A 20,949-nucleotide genomic window follows, 5' to 3' on the forward strand; every position below is an offset into this window, starting at 1 on the left:
AGTGTCTGCGCTTTTGTTTCAATAAAGAAACCATTCCAGAACCTTGCAGTTCTAACAATTTCTTTCAATTTCAGCTTGAATTCATTCAAAGACTGCTTACAGCCATTACTTAGGAACCATTCTTGCCCTTTATTTTAAGCAGTTCTCTTTGCATCCCTGGTGTTTATCTCCCTCAAGAATTCAACTTCATTCAATTACATTTCCTAAGACTAATTATCTCAAAATGAGGGAACACACTTTATAAGACCATCAATGACATATTCCACAAGAAGAAAAACTAACTTCTCTAACAATTAAATATTCACTCAAGTTGAAAAGTGCACAGTAAGGGAGTTAGGAGTCCATGCAAAACTCACGTTACAACAAGACATGAGAAGTAAACCTAATACAAAGATATTAAAGGAGATTAGAAGCGTAGAAGCATGTTGGAATCCAAACTAGCTCTTATGAAATAAAATATGTTTATTTTTCAACGCTCTCACATGCAAGTAATACTTTTCCAGGGAGGCTTTTACTTAATTATTTATTGTCTATTTCTTTTGCCATTCTGCAAAATTGAGGGAAAAAATTAGAGAGCAGTAAAATGAAACACAACAGGGTGCATGAAAAGAAAAAGGAGTACTCCATATGCCTTTGAAAGGTTGAGAAGGCTTTCTAATTTTTACTAGGAAAACTTTTAATGTTATTTTGGTACCTCTTGATAGTTCCTACAACAGTCAAGACAAAGTAAAACCAAATGACAGAACAACTTCATCTTTTTATAAAATAATCTGTTTTGGGAAGCAATCTGTTAGACTCCCGTTAAGTAATTCATCTGATCACTACTCTGTGGAAAGAAATCAGAGGTTATAACAGTATTTCAGAATCACATACTCATTTATTTCAGAAAAATTTATGCTAATAAACCTAGGTGTTCCATATACAATATAATTTAAATTAAGTTATTGATTTAAAGAAATTCAACTTAGTTTTATCATCTGAGTTTTCAGTTTGTTCCTGCTTAATGTAGTGTGAAAACAAGAATTCCAACACAATTCTCATACTAATAATTCTAAGAAAATGCATACCTACTTCTAATTGGAAGCCATCAACTTGTTAAGAAGCAGAAGTATTACTAACTCAAGAAATCAAGAGGATGTATTTCAGAAAAAAAGAGTCAAATTCTATTTTACTGTACACAGCAAAGAAATCATCTATTCCTTATCTATGAGGAGTAGAAGACAACAGATTTGAGTTACCCTACAATTTCTGTGAAGTGAAATCCAGCTTTCGCCCAACATTCTACTTGTTTAGTGAGCTACACTAATAACTGCCTTTCATCTGAAGTATGAGCTCTTTCCGTAAGTACAAGATTCTGCATTAAAGAACCAAACCACAGACCAGACCAGTTCTCTACTTCACTGAAATCTTCACAGCAAATCAGAGTTTTCATGTTTTGCTGACTTCAGATCTTCAAAGAGTTATTGAGACTATATTAGTACTATGCTAAAATTCAGCAAGCCTGAATAATCAGAGATCTAGAAGCCTAAACAAGTTAGACTCATGAGAATGGCCTAGGCAAAAGATTTTTTTCGTACTTTCGTTGTGGTCTTCCTCCCTCTTTATGTGATTCTTCTAATCAGCGTGTAGAACCAAGGTTCAAATCCCATTATTACAGATCTGTGGATCTTATTAGGTGGAGCTGCACTGTGTAGTAAAATGCCCATTTGGCATACTTCAAATGACAAGCATGTCTTAGCGATGTTCTGCGGAAATCAGACACGAACAAACTTTCAAGAGAGAAACAGGATTTAGCTTTAGAACCAACACACTAATGTTTGGAGATGGCGAAAAGCAAGCATCAAAACTTGTAATATATTTCTTTCATATCTCATTAAAAACTTACGTTAGCAAATGAATGTTTCACACTAGACTGGAACCAAACTTAAAGTGCAGGCAGTGCTAATACAGATAAGCAAACAAAAAACGGGTTTTTTTTTCCAGAAAAATCACTGCAACAGTCAAAATATGGTCAAACATCACTATGACAGAAAATTTCTTCAGTCAAACAAACAACAACAACAACATCAGTGTCTCTAAATATTAGCTACAAAAACCTTTCACTCATAATGTGATGGAGTGCTGACTGTTGATTTTCATTCTGTGAATTTTCTAGTATGAATTCAATAACCGTTGCTAGAAGAAAGAAAAAACACCTGACAAGTTCTCTTCCCTTCTGGAATGTGAAGCTGTAGTAGCCCATAATTTTCAATGAGTATTCTTAAATGCTCTTCGTACTGCCACAAACAGAAAATCAGGATGATTAAAAATAAAACAAACCTAATACAGACTGTGTTTTTAGTAAGTCTTCAAGGCCAGTCACAAGTTACTAATTCCTGGTAGGCGCAATAAGGTTGACGTTGTTCAACTTTTGGCCTAAGCACACAGCATTATGAAAATACGCTTCACAGAATTATTGCGAAAAGGTTAACAATTCTTCCATCTGCATTACTGCAGAAATACAAACCGTGCAGTTTGTATCCATACAGGGTCCGTGTTGAAACTCATTCAGCTGAACTTGGATATTTGATTCTTTCTGTAACAATGTCCTTTTACATTAAAAGAAAACTTTCATTCGCAGAATTTTCATCGGAAACTAGAGTAGATGAAAAAGAACCGATTGTTCTTTCGTCATTTTGGCCATAATTATTCTTTCAGCCACTCATTTTTCTTAAAGCAAGCAAAACTCCACTGCATTACTTTGTGTTTTAGTATACCATTAAAAAGACACCACTCATCATCTTAAATTAACTAGTTTAACAATACTGAACTCATATGACTGCTCAATGCTTTTGAAATTACATGTTCTTTAACATAAATCAGTGGCAACCAGCAATTTCACATTATAAAAGATGAATAATTAATATCAAAACTTGATCACGGTAAATAAAAGAAACAAAAGATCTAAAGAACAAATAACGTAACAGCCTACTATCTTATTTACTACTTGAAAGAGAAAATAAACAAACTTCTCCCTTTTCAATAAGAAAAAGCCCTCCTTGTATCTGAAAACAATAATTTGCTTTGTACAACTACATTTTTAATACTTCTGCGTACTTTTTTCTTTTGTAGTTACGGGGAAAAAAAAGAATAGGGAAAGAAAAGAGAGTAAAACATCAGTAATTTGTTTAGGTGGTGATGCAGGCTGTTCTCCAATCAAATTTTGTTTCCCAAAGGAAGATATCAGTTTTAAATTACACAGCAAGCAGGCAAGAAAAAGGAAGCCAACAATCAAAACCTTCCCAGGAGGAGTAAGAATAAGGCTAGAGCTCCAGAGATCCTATTTAATAAATAAACACCTTCATTTCTGTAAGTTAATTTCACCAAAGAAAATAAGTTTAGTTTTAATTGCATTGCTTTATGTCATGTTTTATAAAAGGTACACGAGGCTCATTGACTCTCTCTTATTAAAGCCTTTACATGCTGTGGAGATGCTACATGTAGATTAAGTCTCAGTACAGCCTTCGTAGTAGAGTGCAAAGTGATGTAAACGCAAAATTTTCATCATAATCCTAGATCCACAACAAATGCTGAGATTACGAACAAGGTGTTGCTGCAGTTTATTTTTTTTTCCAAACAACAAAAGGCACAAACAATTAGACATAAAAATATAGCTATTATTTACGCAATAAAACGTACCATCAACACAGAGCTTGGCTTGTTCAGTTGAAGGAGAAGTTTTTCCATAAATCCAGAACCCTAAGAGGTTATATGAAATTAAAAGCAAAGTTAATAAAAATTCATTTCCAAAAAATAAAAAAAATTCAGAACGGTTTTGCTATCTAACTTGGACCACATCATGTTGAATGATATGCTAAGAGTTGTGGAACACTGGCATAACTTTCTTGGACCTTCTGTCAGCATTCTCTATCATAAGACATCAAGTTAACTATGGGAATCTGTGGGAATTCTGTCTTACAAGGCAAAAAGTAAACGTTAATCGAATTACCTTTCTTTTCCTCGGGGCAGAGTTACGATGCACATTCATCATTGCTTCTCTCCCTGTTGCATCCAGTTGCAGCAGCTTTCATTTCAGACAGCAATCAACAGGTTGCTTGTTCTTCCACCTGCTGAAGAAAAAAATAAATACCCTACAATAATGCTGAATTCTTTAACATAGGTCTAATTTGCTATGACTTTTCAATATCCAGAGTCATACACCCATGCAATGCTTTCTGCAGTTTCCAAAGAACAAGAACAAATCCTGGGCACTACGGCCATGGAAGAGAGAAGTCTATTTATATCCCAGACTGCTACTTGTGCAGAGCAGGCATCGCCTTCTCTTGCTATCAGCCTAACGCTTCTAAGGATTAAAGAAATATCTCATAAAGGGGTAGAACTCTTGTAGCATTGACAACTTCACACGAGACATAAAATTCTGAGAAATGTAACTCTTACTTTCCATACAATTTGCTGTTAAACAGTTTGAAGATATAAAGGGAAAGCCAGTTAGATGAATAGGGAATGTATGCAAACCACAAAACTAATAGACCCTAGGCAGTGCAGCTGGGCTTGGACTAGGCACTGAGAGTAAGTTCAGAAAATATTTATACATATTTTTAATATTGAAGTTAATTTCCATCGAGACATGAGCTACGGTGAGCTGTACAAAATTCATCTCATTTCCATTTATATTCCATTCCATATTTAATGCATATTACAAGGGAGATGCTACACTATGCTTCCTTACTTTGATCACTTTCCTGTCCTATTCTAGTTCAACAATGCGTGCAAGTGTACTGTTCTTATTAGAGGCATGGTTTAGAGAAGCTGGGGGAGTTGAACGGCATTTCTATTTCAACTGTTGAAGCATCCAGTAACTTTGTATGTCACTCACACTTTCAGACAGAATACTTTCAGGCATACTTATTGGGATCAGTAAATAGCCGTATGCCATAACTACCATTGCTAATTTGGGGCAAGTGCTCCAAACTGCATATAAAGAAGAAAGTGTTCAAACGCAGCATCCATGAAAAGTTGATTTAAATATTTTAGTACACTTCTAGTATAGGTCGTTACATTTAGAAAAATGTTGATCATTTTCTTCTTAATATGGATCTTGAACGTATCACCAGGTTATCCAACGAGGTCTATTTTTGCTCTACATAAATATACAATATTCAAGACTAATTAAATCTCAGATTGTCACGTAGATCAGCTAAACTTCTGTTCACAAAACTTTTAAAATATCTTGCTTCCTTAACCTGTAGCCTAGCTCTTCCACATCTGTTCGGACATATTCTAGTAATATTCATTGCCTACTTACAACAGAGATACAGTTTGGGAAGGGCATTTCATTATGTGTCAATATCTTGCATATTGCAATTGCCCAGTATTCTGTAGCTAGCAGATCAAAGTTCCCATTTTTGTGAAACGGCCGTAGGTTTGTCCTATAAATTTATTTAGATTTGCCAAGTATCACAGGTCATGAAGTATTTTCACCTTTTGAAAGATGCTCTCTATCTTCATTTTAGTAAAGCATTATGCTATCAGGTTCCACTCCACTGATTAATGACTAATGTCCCTCTCCTTTCATCAGCTCTTTCCCTTGTTTTATAACTTATGAATTTCAAGACGAAGCTAGTTCATGCAGAAAGTAAGATATTTAGAGAGCATCTCCACTGCACAGTGCCATTGCTATAGCCTTCATTACAGCTTACTGCTTACACACATCCAAAATCGTAGGTAAAAACAAAAAGAATACAGGAGAACATGTATACTGGTAGGCAGCTACATAATGTATTATCCAAGTGCTAGCATTCTCCCCATGCCTTTGCTCTGTAGCTCTGTAAATTAAGAACTAATACAAGATGATGATACTAGAGACCAAGACACAGAGATTAATTCTGTGTTTGCCTTGCACTTTGTGTAATCAGTGAATATACAGATATTACAAATAAGAAATAATACAAGAAAGTTAGGCTAAACAGGTTATCACTCTGAAGAAAAACAGATGGAAAGCCTACCCTTGTCCTGGGCTAGCTGAGAAGATTCCAGAAAGAGCAATCTCCAAAAGAGATCCATGCCCAGCGGTAGTCAGCTGTTAAATGGGGTCTGGGAGACGTGGAGCCAGGCTCCACCCCTTCCAGCAGCACAACTGAATTACCTTCACCAGTGCTCCCAGGGCTGACTCATCGCTCTCCTCTGATGGTCAGTCACAGGTTCAGGCCACGATTCAGAAGTTCCCATACACTGTTAAATTCATCATTAGCATATGTGCACCTAAAATGAATACAAGAAATGCTTTCATGCACTATAGTATTGCAGAGATGAACTCTGGACTTTGCATAGAGCCAGCATATAGCCAAATGCAAGCAAACACACAATCCCCACACCTAAAATACTGGTAGCTTATAGTAACAACAGAAAATGATGTGTCATTAGTAAAGACAAAACCGTACCTTTCTCAAAATGCCTTCATTCTTCCTCTCAAAAGCCACAGTTTCAGAACACTTCTCTCTCCTAAGCAAACAGCTACTAGGCATGAAAAAAATGCCAAATATTCAGTAGGTCAGGTAGAATGAAAATAACAAAAGCAGACCCAGTCCATCATTGTTACTTTTCTGTTCTGTAAAGGCAAAAATTCTAGGCACCTCATTAAATTACGCCCATGGTTCCACATACACAAAATTGGTGAGGAATAAACAATAAATGTGAAGACATTTGATTCTAGAAATATTAATTTCATCTTGGCTTGCAGCATCTGCATTGCTAAGAAGTATCCAAATATACCAAGTATGAGAAGCCAAATAATTACAGATATTTACCACCTCCCCGTTACTGTTTTGTGATGGTTCCAGTAGTCAAGTTCTGAGTGAAATGAAGGGCAACTTTTGATAAAATTTATGATTGCTTCCTTAGCCAACTTGTATTCCTAACAGAAATCTACAGTACGATTCTTCTGCCTCACTTTGCATAATGGAAACTTGCACCGCAAAAACACCATCTACCCCTCACGCATTGGAATACCACCCTTACGTTGGAATATTCCAACTTGCAAAATATCAGTGAAGTCTGATCCGCAGAGCTCATTTAAAGCAGCTCTTCATTGTGAAAATGTTAGCTCTTCAATAGAATTGGAACCTAAAATAAGAATATTGTCCTTTTTCACTAATAATAATTATAATAATCATAACAATACATTAACAGAAAATAGGCCAATAACAAATGGCTGGCCATTTTTGGTATTTCATTCCTTTCAATAATACTTTCATGTCTAATGAAGATGATCGTAATTACTGTTTTTATAAGAAGCCTGCAGAAGAACAGACATCAAATCTTCATTGCCATTTTCAGGACTGCTGTGAAATCACTGTTTTCAATGCAGTACAGAAAGAATAACGTGTAAACTCTGAAAAACTGCATGGGAACTGCATGAAAGCATTGCTTTTATGCAAATCGTATCATGGGTGTCACAAAAACAGGTGATTTTAAATATTAAAGAAAGTTTAACCCAATTGTTCCTGAAACACTATATGATACCTAGATGATAACTATTCCACAGATTGTAGACTTCGTAAAGGAGCACTATGACCCCAACCCATCAGCAATTGGATTGAATCTGAAATGTAATGGCAAGGGTCAGCATTAAGGTGAATCTATTTTTGTATATGTTGCAACATAAAGCTATCAAACGAGTTCTGCCAATTTGCAGGCATTGAGAGATGCCAGGTTATCTGACAGATTAGCATGGGAACTAAGTGAAACTGTCACAGAAAAATGACTGCTAGCAGAATGAAATTTAGATTTAAAATGCATCCTGGAAATATCTCTTAGAAAAGCTTCAACAACAAAGAATTCACTGACTTCCCAAAGGACAAGAGGTTGTATATTACACCAAATCAATCAGCTATGCTCCTCCACTGAAATACTAGAGAAGAAGAGCTAAAAGTGACTGAAATAAAAAGAATTTATTAAAAGGAAGAGTGAGACCCTATAACTAGGGACATGGGTTGCAGCATTTAAAAACAGAAAAAGCATTATTCCAATGGGCGCAAGAAGAGAACCAGAACGATCCATTTCCTTTGGAAGATCGGAGCGTTCCTGTATGCTGAGGAAAACACATGCGAAGCCCTTGTTTCCATATCACTAGGAATGTTCTGGTAACTCTAACAAACCACTACTCAACCCAGAAATGTGCACAAATGGAACATATCCACTACTGTTCCTCATTTACTTGATGTAATCATGTTTTACATATGTTCAATATATATGTACATACCTGTTTTATATAAAGGGTACTATATTTAAGCATATAGGTAATAAATACTACTGAAAGCTTCTAAAACCTAGAAAAACTAGACAATGAATCCTCCTCAAGCATTCCCAGAGCAAAGGGTACCTTCTTTCAACAGATTCCTTTTTCTAAATTCATTTATTCTACATCTTTTCCCTCCCCCAGGAACACTGGATGGAAACTTTCAGAACTTGTTTCTGCACAAAATACTGGCTGCTCTGGGTTGTTCAGAAGAACTAAAAGGGTTATTAAAAAAAAAAAAAATGCAGTTGGATCTGTATTTATTTATTTATTTTGTTCAAAACGGAAGGTTTTAATAAGTCAGTAAAGTTCAAACTCACCTCAATGAGCAGCCTGAGCCTACAGGATTTCGGCATAAAGCAAGTATCAATGCTACCAATCAGCCATCTTGGAAGCCTGCAGTACAAACAGATATTCATTTTGTATTCCAAAAAGGTTCTCGTTGGTATTGTAAAGTCATAAAACTGTTTTAAACCAGCATCTTAAAATTCCTTCAGTGGCAAATCATAACCAGCTGCAGTCACTCTGCTGTATAATATTTTTAATTTGTTGAGTATAGAAGAAGAATGATGTAGAGGGGGGGAAAAAAAAAAAGAAGAAGAAATGATAGGAGCATGCTATCCAAGAGGAGTTACTGATCTAACAGCCTTTATATCATTACAGTGTGCTAGCCTAGGTTGTTCAAACTCTCAGATTGCCTCCCTGCTGTTCTAGATACTTAAGTAGCAGAATGCAGTCTTTCTTCCCAGCATTCAAGGATGTTTGGTCTGATTTTACTTCCAATGCCAAACGCAAAATAGAAAGACATAATTTAACTGAGAGTATAAACAAACAGAAGAACTGCTATTCTCAAGATATTTCTAACTGTACTTGAGTGATTTTTCATCATTTTAAAGCATGATAATCTTAATTTTTTTCTGTTCTTCAAATGTGGAGATATCAAAAGTAGCACCTTGAAAAACTTGAAAAAGTTGCATGTATGCATAAGCCCCAGTGTTTAAGTCAGAATTACCCATCTTCACGAGTATATACTTTTTAATTAAAATAATGACCCTACGTAATTCCACTGAGGCCTGAGTAGAAAGCCCTCGTCAGTTCCTAATATTTACAAACATGCCTTCCCTAGAGACAAACTTATTGTCAATAACCAGGTTCCCTGAATCATCTGAGTTAGGAATACTAAATGTAAAATTGCAAGCTCAGAATTAAAACAGTAGGTTACATGTTATTAACGGACAATTTGTCTATTACATATTTACTTTTTCTAAACACCATTGCTCACTCAGCTATTCAAAAATAGATGAAATTCTTATGAGTGCCAACCATTTTTAGCAAAATACAGAAGAAAATGGATAATCGCTCTCTAGAGTACAAAATATTTTTAAGAATGGATTTAAAAACATGCCAAAAGTCAGAGGAATAAATTGTAACTTTTTGAGTTTAATCACCAATGCAACTCATTCTCCACATTAAAAAAAAAAAAAAAAAAAAAAAAAAAATCAATAGAATGTCAAATTCAATGAAACTTTCTGAAGACTAAACCTCCAACAACTTCTTTGTGAAGTTCTTACAAGCAGTATATTTATACTCAGAAAATCACATCTCACATGACGAATGTGAGAAATGATGTCTGCGCTACCAATTATCTTACTCTATTAGACTTGCTTGATACAAGCCAGTTAGCTTGGTAATGCAGAAGACATGTGGGCATGCAACCAATGAAAATGAAATGATTCTTGAGCTCTCAAGAGAGACAAAAAAGTTGCATCTTCCAGATTTTGGACAACGTATTTATGGAGTAAACAGGGCAGTAAACTGATGTTAAACATTCCTGAGAAGTGGCATTCATCCTCTTTTTCCATTCCCTTTAATTTCCTGATAAATGTACATCAGTGACTCACAAAGTGTCACAGATGTGTTCCACTTAGAGAGCAGAACAGAAAGATAATACCTAAAAAACTAAATGTAGTTTTGCAAAGTTATCTTGTCTAGATCTTACGAGCAGAACAGATATCATCACTACTGAAGTTTCACTCCTAGTTCCCAGCAAGTTCAGCCACATTTCCTTCAAAGTAGAAAAGAGCAAAGGGCAGAAATGAAGTCCACCTAATTTTTTGGACATTGATATTATGTCAAGGCAGAACAGTTCTTTATGGATACAGTTTAACACCATATTGTTAATTAGGAGAAACTATTGGGTTTTGAAGTCTTTTGCATAAAAATTGGCTTCAATAGGTCAAGGAGTACAGCTAAATCTCTCAAATCCTTTCCATCCTTCAACCTACTGTCCGTTTTCAAAATGTCACAACTCTAAAATTCTTTATAAGTCTTTCCTGCAGGATTTACATAGGGAATATTACAGTAACAGCAGTAACAAGAATGTGGGTCTTCTGAACACGTGACCACTGAAGCACACGGCAGCTGCAACTAAGGAGCAGCAGTATGTCTTCACGAAAAACACCCAGTCCGACAAAAATTTCTTGAGAAGATTGTCAATTCTAGTGAAGTATATTCTTCTGAGTAGTGAAGTATATTACTGAAATTATGAAATTTCGAGTAATCTGATCTGGTTGAGTAAGTGCCAAATTCTTTCAGAACATAGAGAATGAGGTTTCTAAAATTCAGTTGCTTATTCAGTGGTATCAGAACAAACAAAACTATCAAGCTACAATCACACTGAATTTCAATGGGAGATGAAGGGGGGAGTTGAGAAGCTCTGTTCTAAACAACGTATTTATCTTGAGGTCATTTTTGTCTCTATTTTCCCTCCAAATGGGTCAGAGTTTCACATAACAGAAGTATTTTCTGGAACCATCCTTGTCATCTACGCTTGCTCTTCGTGTGTTTGTGGGTTGTTTCCCCTCTCCCATCCCCAAAACACCACACCTTCTGAAATGATATAAAATTTTGCAGTGCTGTCACATTACCCCATGTTCTGTTAAGCCATCTATTTTAAAATAAATAAATAAATAAAACAACTCTGCTCTTCAAGTTCATCCATTACTACAGAAAGAGTTGTATATCATTTCATTGAATTGCTTGAAATGAGTAATTGTGGAATAGCGTATGTAAGAGTTCAAGGGTTGGTTAGAATTCATAGTCTTGGCTAGAGTCAATATGAGATACAAATAGTCGAATGTTAAAGGATGGTATTAAATAAACAAATATCAATGGTTTAAACATGCTTCATCTAACAGTACCACTGAACTGTGTATTTTATTGAACTGCTCTTGAAGTGAGAAGACTGAAATGCAAGACTTATTCAATTACAAAACTCTGAATGATTTATCATTCCAGTAATTTGTTTTAAGTTACAACTACTGGATCAATAGAAACTTAATAAATAGTCTTATGTTGATAAAAAGGATATATTGGGTCTAAGTAATCAAAATTAGGATGTCTAAATTTTCTTTTAGTACTTTATAGAAATTAAGACTGGGTTGATGTATTGCAATTAATTTCTCCACCAGTTTCTTTAGGAGAAAACACATGTGATTTTTTTTATTATTATTATTATTATTTTTTAAGGTATGTAGATATAGATGAAGGCAAAGAAAGGTTACAAACAAACACACACACACACACACACCCCCCCCTATGAAGGAATTCCCATTTGCTTGTATATTACCTTCATCTTTCAGAATTATAAAAATTCATCATTAACTGACTATAAGAAGCAGTCATGATTTTATGATTATTGGTTATTGGTATTGTACATCATAACACCATGTAATGCACTGGGAGTTAAAGAGTTAATGCTCCAGTTCTGTGAATTGTGAATACTTCTGGATACCTGGTTCTCAGAAGAGAACAACTACATACTATATGTCCCACAGGACTTTGCTTTGTTCTGTTCTATTTTCTATTCAGAGAGAAAGATAAAACTGTTCCCTTCACTATACCTCCTGTATTGCTCTCCCTCGCAACACAGCATAAATTACTGAGCACAGGTTTTTGCTACTACTGTTTCATTGTTCAAACTAGCCACACCTAAATTTTAAAAACATATTTCTCCAATTGTTTCATTCAAGAACTGCTCAGAATGAGATAATGAATGGCTCATATTTGAGCTGAACTCAAAAAAAAAAAAAATAACCCATTGACTTCAACAAGCAGCAAATTGTGCCCAAAGGGCTCACATGGGATTTATTCTCGGACTTCTAGTAAGCCTCTACACATCACTGATCTTAGCCTACCTTGAATTTATGAATGAATAAGGCCAAGAAAATATATTTTAATGGCTATTTCAATTCTAAAACGTAGTGAAAAACTGCATCTGTATTCTGATCAATCATTCAGTCATTCCTCTGAAATAATTTATCAGTCTATATAATGCCCGCTGTAGTCCATCTGTATTTTGAACATTAGTAAAACCTGTAGACAATAGGAAATATTACATGCTGATTAAAGGATACACATTCATTGCCATGCAAATGAAAATGACTTCAAATGTTAAGATTAGGGAAACTGACAAAAATAGGAGGGCATAACTCAGGAAACAATTACTCATCCCAGATGTGGAAATTCTACAGATTTAATTAAAAAGTGTGCAGAATGCGTTACTGTCCATTAAAGCACATCCCATGGAATTCATTAAAGCCTTCTCCCTTGTGCAGGTGACAAAAATTCATAGAATCATAGAATCACCAAGGTTGGAAAAGACCTAAGAGATCATCCAGTCCAACCGTTCACCTATTCCCAATAGCTCCCACTAAACCATGTCCCTCAGCACAACATCCAGCCTTTCCTTGAACACCCCCAGGCTCAGTGACTCCACCACCTCCCTTGGCAGTCCATTCCAGTGCCTGACCACCCTTTCTGAAAAGTAAGACTTCCTAATGTCCAGCCTGAATCTCCCCTGCCGTAGCTTGAAGCCATTCCCTCTGATCCTATCACTAATGACACGAGAGAAGAGGCCGACCCCCAACTCACTACAACCTCCCTTCAGGAAGTTATAGAGAGCAATGAGGTCTCCCCTGAGCCTCCTCTTCTCCAGGCTGAACATTCCCAGCTCCTTCAGCCTCTCCTCATATGGCCTGTGTTCCAGACCCCTCACCCCCATTCCATTATGTACAGGAGAAATAAAGCATAGCACAAAGGGGCAGTGGCAAATTAAATAGGGACTGACCTTTTCATAGCACAAAACTATATTATTCAAAAAAATCAAGGAATTTGGACAAAAAGGATGAAACGAGGGAGAAAAAACGCCAAAGAAGGGGTCTCATTTGTTTACAGAGCAGTTAGGATAGAGAATTTACAATAGTAATTAAGCTATTATTCAATGACAAAAAGTGGGGGAAAAAAAAAAAAAAAAAAAAAAAAAAGCAATTACTAAAGAAACCTCACTGACACCTGGCCTAAAAATATATATACCTTAGTTAGAAAGCACTTGAAATATGCAATGAGAGAACTCCTCTTTACACTGCTTTATCCAAAATGAAATGAGCCAAGTTATCTCCGTCACCTCATTTGTATCCTTTCTGTTCTTCTCTATATTCTTTTCGTTTTGGACTGAAGTACCTTTCAGAGCTCCCATAAGTAGCTGTAGACAGGCATTTACATAGTCTGGAAGTACTTTCCATATTTCTTTATCACTCCTTGCCTACTTATTGTCATTTACTGAATTGTCTTGAAGTATAAGTGGGGAAAAAAAAGATAAAATTGAATGCTGTTGTGGATGGCAATGTTCTTTTCGGGGAAGACAGACAGGCAAGGTGATGTAATTGCTGTTCCAGAGAGAGAACTGGAACGTATTAAGCTCTGCTGAGAGATAAATGAAGAACTAGTGGAGTGCTAGTGCGTGAGGCTCAAGAGGCAAGTAAATGCTGGTGACTTCATTGGGGGTGTTTTTTTACAGGCCAGGATAAGAAGATTGATAAGACCTTTTTCACCTAAGTGGAAGTAGCCTCAGAGCTGTGGGCATTAGTTCTCACAGTAGATACAAACCTCCCCGCCATCTGTTAGGAAAGCAACGCTGCCAGGCACGGTCATTCCAGAAGGTTCCTTCAACGTGTCGAAGATAAAATTTCTGACACAAGAAACAGAGGAGCCAATGAGGAGAGGGTGCTACTGGAGTTTGTTCTCCCTCTCAAGAATGGGCCAGCTGGCTATGTGAAAACTAGAGGCGGCCTTGAGCATGGAGGCTGCGAGACGATGAATTTCAGGAAGATGGAAAGCAATGACTAGTATTGAAACACTGGACTTTGACAGAGACAAGTTTGTCCTCTTAAGGGACCTGCTTGGAAGAATCCCTCGGGTTAAAGCATTGGAAGTGAGTCTGAGGATAAACTTTGAAGGGGAGAAGAAAGATTGGATGAGGAGAGCTAAGGCCCACTTAGTATCACCTTTAGCGAGGGAGTCAAGGATAACAGAATTTGACCAACTTGCAAACAGCAGAAAAAAGACTAGGGAATGTGTGGGCCTGCTGCTTTATGAGGCAGCTGTTCTCTATCACATTCTCTATGATCTTTCCTGTAGGAAAGGTGCCCAAGGACTGGAGGATAGCCAAATCACTGCAGTCATCAAAAAGGGCAAGAAGTCATCAAAAAGGGTGACCTGCGCAGTAGTAGTAGTGTCAGCCTCACCTCTGTACCTGGAAAGGTGAAGGAACAACTTGATTTAGATGTCATCTCCAAGGAACTCGAAGCTAAGAAATCCCTAAGGAGCAGTCAATGTGGAATCACCACGGGGAAATCACACTGGACCAACACTGGTAGCCTTCTATGTCTGGTTACATGAGAGGAGGGAGGTGGAATATGCATACCTGACTTCAGCAAAGCGTTTGATGCCATTTCACACAACATACTTGTAATAAAGCTTAGGAGGTGAGCTCCGTGGGTAGATAGCGAGGAGGACTGAGAAAGGGCAGACCCAGTGTCATGATCGGCAGAGTGGTCTAGTTGGAAGCTGAAACTAGTGGTGTTTCCTGAGAGGGGTACTGCATCTAGTACTGTTCAATATTTTTATTCGGTGACCTAGATGAAGGGATGGAGCCCACCATTGGCAAATAAGCCAGTGACATGAAGCTGAGAGGAACGGCTGACACAGGAAGTCTCTGCCTATGTTCAGTGAGAGCTGGTCAGGCTGCAAAGTTGGGCAAAGAGGGACCTGATGAACTTTGAGGAGAACAGGTACAGGGTCCTGCAGCTAGGGAGTAATAACCATATGCACTGATACAGATTAGGGACTGGTCTGCCAGAAGTAAGACCCAAGGAGGAGAACTCGGATGTCCCAGTAGGTCAGCTATAAGCCAGCAGCATATCCTTGCGGCCGATAAGGCCAGTGTTATCCTGGGGCATATTAAAATGAGCGTGGCCAATGGGTGGAGGGGCCACTATTAATTAGTTAATGATCCCATTCAACTGCGGCCAAAGGACAGCAGCTAGTTAATTCAGGTTGTGATTCTGCTTCCTACTCTGTTGGCTGCCAGGGCATGTGGCTGACTTGAGTTTAACTTGCTACTGACCACAGGTCCCAAATTCCTTTCGGCAGGGCTGCTCTCCAGCCTCTCATCTCCTAGTCTGTATAGATAGATGGGGTTGGCTCATTTCAGGCACAGAATCCAGCTCTTGCTCTCATCAAACTCCATGTGGTTGGTGACTGTACAGCCTACTAAAGTATCAAGATCTCTCTGCAAAACCTTCCTACCCCGAGCAGTCAGCAGCCCCTAACTTCATATCGTTAGCAAACATACTTAATACACATTCAAGTTCCATATCCGGATCATTTATAGAAATACTGAAGAGAACAGGCCCTGAAATTAGGCCCTATGGAATCTGACTACTGATGATCTTTAATCGGTAATACATTCATAGCTAATGAGTAAAGATTTTCACCCGCTCCAAGTCAAATATTTTTGGCCGCTATAGTTGAAATAATTTTACTACTCCAATTCTCTGCATAGTAACATCATTAAAAACAGAATACCTAGTAATAGCCAGAACGGCAGAGTGACAAGTGCACTTTGCAGTATAAAGCCAAAGTCCACCAAAAAATCCTTCTACTGAGTAGTCATGTACTTCCTGAGCAAACACAAACACAAGAGATCTTCCAGTGCGGCAGTCTTCATAACATCTTTCCTTATAAAGGGAAGTACAAACTCTCTTTACAGTCTCTCTAGCCACAGGTCCGGACTGTTTAAGTGTATCCCACCATCAGAGAATAGAAGTAAATCCTCTGTCATTTTTTATGGCAAATCAGAAATAATTTCATTCACGTAGGTTTGGCAACAATGAAGAGCATTTGTCTGTGAGAAGTTTCACGAATCTGACTTCCATTCCTTCACTGTTTATATTGAGCGCTGATCCCTAATCACACTTGAGGAAGCTCTAACCTTCTCTAATTTCTATACTCATTGGTGGTAATTATGTACATAGTAATCTCATTTCCACATTAAGTTGTGTTACCAATCTGCTAAGAAATATCCCTCCCCACAAACCTACAAAACAATCGTCAAGTTATGGGGATTTTATTTTTTAATTAAAAAAAAATAATAATAAACCATACAAGAACAATAGTAGGTCTTTTAAATGTCTTCACTTGATTTAGCAGTTCTCAGCAGTACACACACTGTAAAAACCAGTGGTAGAAGTAGGAAAAGTAAGGAAAGAGGAATGTTTCAGTTATGGTCTTGCAAATCTTACTGCTTACAGTGTAAGCTACTTAGATGGCCTAGATACATCAGTCTTGAAGAAGTAAGGCAGAACTGCTTCCAGGAGAGAAGTTATCTATCTTTCTATCTATCTTATCTTCCTAAGCGCATTTTCTAAGAGACAAGATCCCACAGATGTCTTGAGCCTAGTAAACGCACGCAACAACGGGTCAAACAAATTCCAAGGAAAAAGCAATGAGCTCCTTATTCAGTACCCTAACTCCCCTCTTCTCAATTATTTATTTCAAGTTAGGAGATCAAATATTTTATTTAGAAAAGCTGCAGGAAGAATTTGCTTGATTCCAAGACAGGGCAATTATCTAACTCTTAAGAGAAATTTGATTGCCATATCCCTAAGAATCAACTGATTTCCAACAGATCTGATTTCCAGACACAGTTTTGCAATGGCAATTTTTCCCCCCTCCAACTCAGAGTATTTCACTTAATTTGCTATTTAAAAAAATAAAAAAATAAAATAATAATAATAATAAAAATCCACACACACACACAACACTCCAGAAAAAGTTTCTTTTTGTGGCCCAAATGATTAACACCACCATATATTCTGTGCTTGGAGAACTCAGTCCTATTTACCCCATAGAAGCCATCAAGAAGGCCCACCGACAGAAACAATTGAGAATTTCAGGAGTTCTCACACAGGGGAATTCTCCTTTAAGATTTTTCAGGGATTACAAAATTAAACATTTTTCCCTTTCAGATGGACTTGCTTACAGGTGAACTGACCTTCTCCCATGAAACCACAAAGAACTGTGTGCTCAGTTAAGTGTTTAGTAGCATATTATGCTATCAGCACCCTATTGAAGTTCTTCACCCTGTGAAGAAATTACCACATCTTTCAGGCAGCACTTATAGCCTTACAAGAAAAAAAGTGAAATTTTAGATTGTAAGATAAAAGGAATTTGAGTAGAAATCATCATTTAGAATAAGAAAAAGAAAAAAGAAAATTGAAATGCAACCAGAAAGAAAACCTAATGGCTAGCAGCTAAGTGATTAACTACCCAGGATTAACCAGAAGTTCTGACTCCTTACTCTCCCAAGTGCTCCCGTAAGACCTTTGAGCGCTTACATTTTTAGATTCAGCAACCCTCTATTACAGTGCTCAGGATCTCTGTGGGGCGCAAAACAGAAGGGGGACTGACTGACTTTTTACATGATCTGTGAAATCCTATAACATGATGGAAAGTACCACAATAACAGCAAGACAACAAAGTCTTTGCAGCTAAAGAGAACAAAACCAAACACAAGTGCCACAGACAGAAAAGGAGAGAGGAATAAGAAGGAAGGAAAAACAAACAATCAACAACAACAACAACAACAACAACAACAACAACAACAACAACAACAACAACAACAACAACAACAACAACAACAACAACAACAACAACAACAACAACAACAACAACAACAACAACAACCACCTGCCTACCTTTAGAAAGCCTCAAGAAAACAGGAACACAAGAACTTCCACTGAGATACCTTTTCCTCCACTGCCAACCCTTAAATGAGGTCTGGGAAGGGGTGAATCCTGACTCCACCCCTCCCAATCACTCAAGTGCATGCACCTGAGTTTCCCTAGGTTGGTCCTGCCTTCCCACCAAGTGCTCCATCACTGCTTCAGGCCGTGACTTAGCAGTTCCACTACACTCTGTCAGTGATATGACAAGGTGGAATGCCTTTAAACTAAAAGAAGGGAGATTAAGATGAGATATTGGAGGTAGGAATTTTTTACTCCGGATGGTGAGGCAATGGCACAGGATGCCCAGAGAGGTTGTTGTGACAGCCCTATCTCTGGAGGTGTCTAAGGCCAAATCGGATGGGTCCCTGGGCAGCCTGAGTTAGTGGGTGGCAGCCATGTCTATGGCAGAGGTGTTAGAACAAGGTGATCATTTCATCAACCGAGGTTGAGCCTTTTTTTTCTTTTTTCATTCACGGTATATGATTGTGTAGAGATGCAACATCATAAGCCATTACTAAGATAAGAGGAGAGCTGGTTTTTGATTAGAAACAATTTTATTCAGTTATGGAAAACCATTAGTTATATAAGTGATTCATCAGTATCTCCAGCAATTTTCAAGTCCCTAACAAGGCCAAGTGTTTGAGTTAGTCAGTGATTGCATTGCTGAATGCACAATGTACAATTCATTAATTTTTTCTAACTAATGTTCTAACAAGTAATAGAAGACAGACTGCAAACTTGCCTTGAAATATAGTTCTTCTATCAGTTGTATCACTGTATAAATACTCAAAAAAAAAAAACAAAACCCAAAACTCTGCACAACACAAACTTACAAAATAAATCACCTTCTGTATTGTCAAGGTAAGCTTAGATATATAAGCCTACGTAATACCACATAGGCCAAGTCACCAATTCCCAACAGAAGCTTATTGGTTATCATGGAATTCATATTATCTGGCTTCACCTTGAAATAATTTCTACGTTAATTGGAAGTGAAAAATTATTCACAGCTACTGAAAGCTTACTGTCCTACTGATATATTCCCTTATGCAAATTGATTCAGTGGTGGGAAATAGTTTCTCATTTCTCGGCTGTATTTTTTTTGTACAACTTCAGTCAAACTCAAAATATTATTCTAAATTAAGTTAGAAGAATTAAGAGACTGCTACCTATTCCTTACTCCAGCAGAGATGGATGACGAGAAGTGCAGTTCTGTTTTGTCCAGCAGTACAAATGAACTGGCTTCAATCTCAACTAGATCAAAGATCTAAGCTACATCTGGTTGCTCTATTTCTTTCAAATTAAGTGGTTGAGTGTCTGCGAACGGTTTCTGATACTGCAGTGAGTTGGCCACAGCTAAAAAACGCTCCCACCCAGCCATTCTCTCAATGCCTCTCCTCATTGGGAACTGAAGCTAGAAATCTCTGGGCAACAAAAGAACAAGGAGATCACCTACCAATTCTGTCATGAAACAGATAGACTTGGCTTGGGAAAATTAACTGAATGTCACTTAAAATAAATAATTACCGATTTGAGTACTCTACTACCTCTACTCTGTACTAGTACTCTACCCTCTACTCTGCCCTGGTAAGACCTCATCTGGAGTACTGCGTCCAGTTCTGGGCTTCCCAGTACAAAAAAGACAGGGATCTCTTGGAAAGAGTCCAGCGGAGGGCCACGAAGATGGTGAAGGGCCTGGAGCAACTCCCCTATGAGGAAAGGCTGAGTGAACTGGGTCTGTTCAGCCTTGAGAAAAGGAGACTGAGAGGGGACCTGATCCAGGTCTATAAATATCTAAGGTGTGGGGGGCAGAATGGCGAGGCCGGACTCTTTTCAGTGGTGAGTGGAGACAGGACAAGGGGAAACGGCCGGAAACTGCAGCATAGGAAGTTCCGCACAAACATGCGCAAGAACTTCTTTACAGTGAGGGTGACGGAGCACTGGAACAGGCTGCCCAGGGAGGTGGTGGAGTCTCCTTCTCTGGAGATGTTCAAGACCTGCCTGGATGCCTACCTGTGCGACCTACTGTAGGGAACCTGCTTTGGCAGGGGGGTTGGACTCGATGATCTCTGGAGGTCCCTTCCAACCCCTACAATTCTGTGATTCTGTGATTCTGTGAGTAGTAGGAAATAATAATAAAAAATAATAATATGCTTTGAGAAAACACTTTTCTTCCCCCAGGTTCCTGGCCTTAACTTCTCACTAAGGACTCACTGTTATCGCTGCAGGTTACTCTGAGACCCATCTGTGAAGGAGTACACAGTGAAGGATTACACTGTGGTTTCTCTTTGCCGTTCCTTCCCTCTCGCTGTTTTCCACTGCTCCAATGTGGGTACCCCGTAGGCTGCTGTCCCTTCAGGGTGCACTTTCAGAGGGGGTTCATCCACGGCACAGGTCCCTTTGGTGAAGTAAGTCCTCTTGGATGAGTTCGCCGTGCGTGAGGATGAAAGTAATTCCTCCTGGGTGAGCCTGTTCCAGAGTGGAATGCCTCCTACTCCAACCTTCACGTTCCTTCTACTCCTTCCC

General features: G+C 38.0%; 1 long non-coding RNA gene across 4 annotated transcripts; it reads right to left on the reverse strand.

Moving 5' to 3' along the window:
* Positions 1–260: 260 nt before the first annotated feature.
* Positions 261–18,428, reverse strand: LOC125691933 (uncharacterized). Of its 4 annotated transcripts, none has more exons than XR_007376357.1 (7): positions 18,394–18,428; positions 8,617–8,692; positions 6,441–6,513; positions 6,146–6,261; positions 3,989–4,109; positions 3,679–3,738; positions 261–2,276 (listed from the first exon to the last, which is right to left on the reverse strand). It is a non-coding gene; the product is annotated as an uncharacterized LOC125691933 (long non-coding RNA). The 4 variants fall into 4 exon arrangements; XR_007376356.1 differs by having other exon boundaries at positions 261–2,635; XR_007376358.1 differs by lacking the exon at positions 261–2,276 and having other exon boundaries at positions 2,648–3,738; positions 3,989–4,106.
* Positions 18,429–20,949: the final 2,521 nt, after the last annotated feature.

The sequence above is a fragment of the Lagopus muta genome, chromosome 4 (genome assembly GCF_023343835.1).
Source record: "Lagopus muta isolate bLagMut1 chromosome 4, bLagMut1 primary, whole genome shotgun sequence".
NCBI classification, from domain to species: domain Eukaryota; kingdom Metazoa; phylum Chordata; class Aves; order Galliformes; family Phasianidae; genus Lagopus; species Lagopus muta.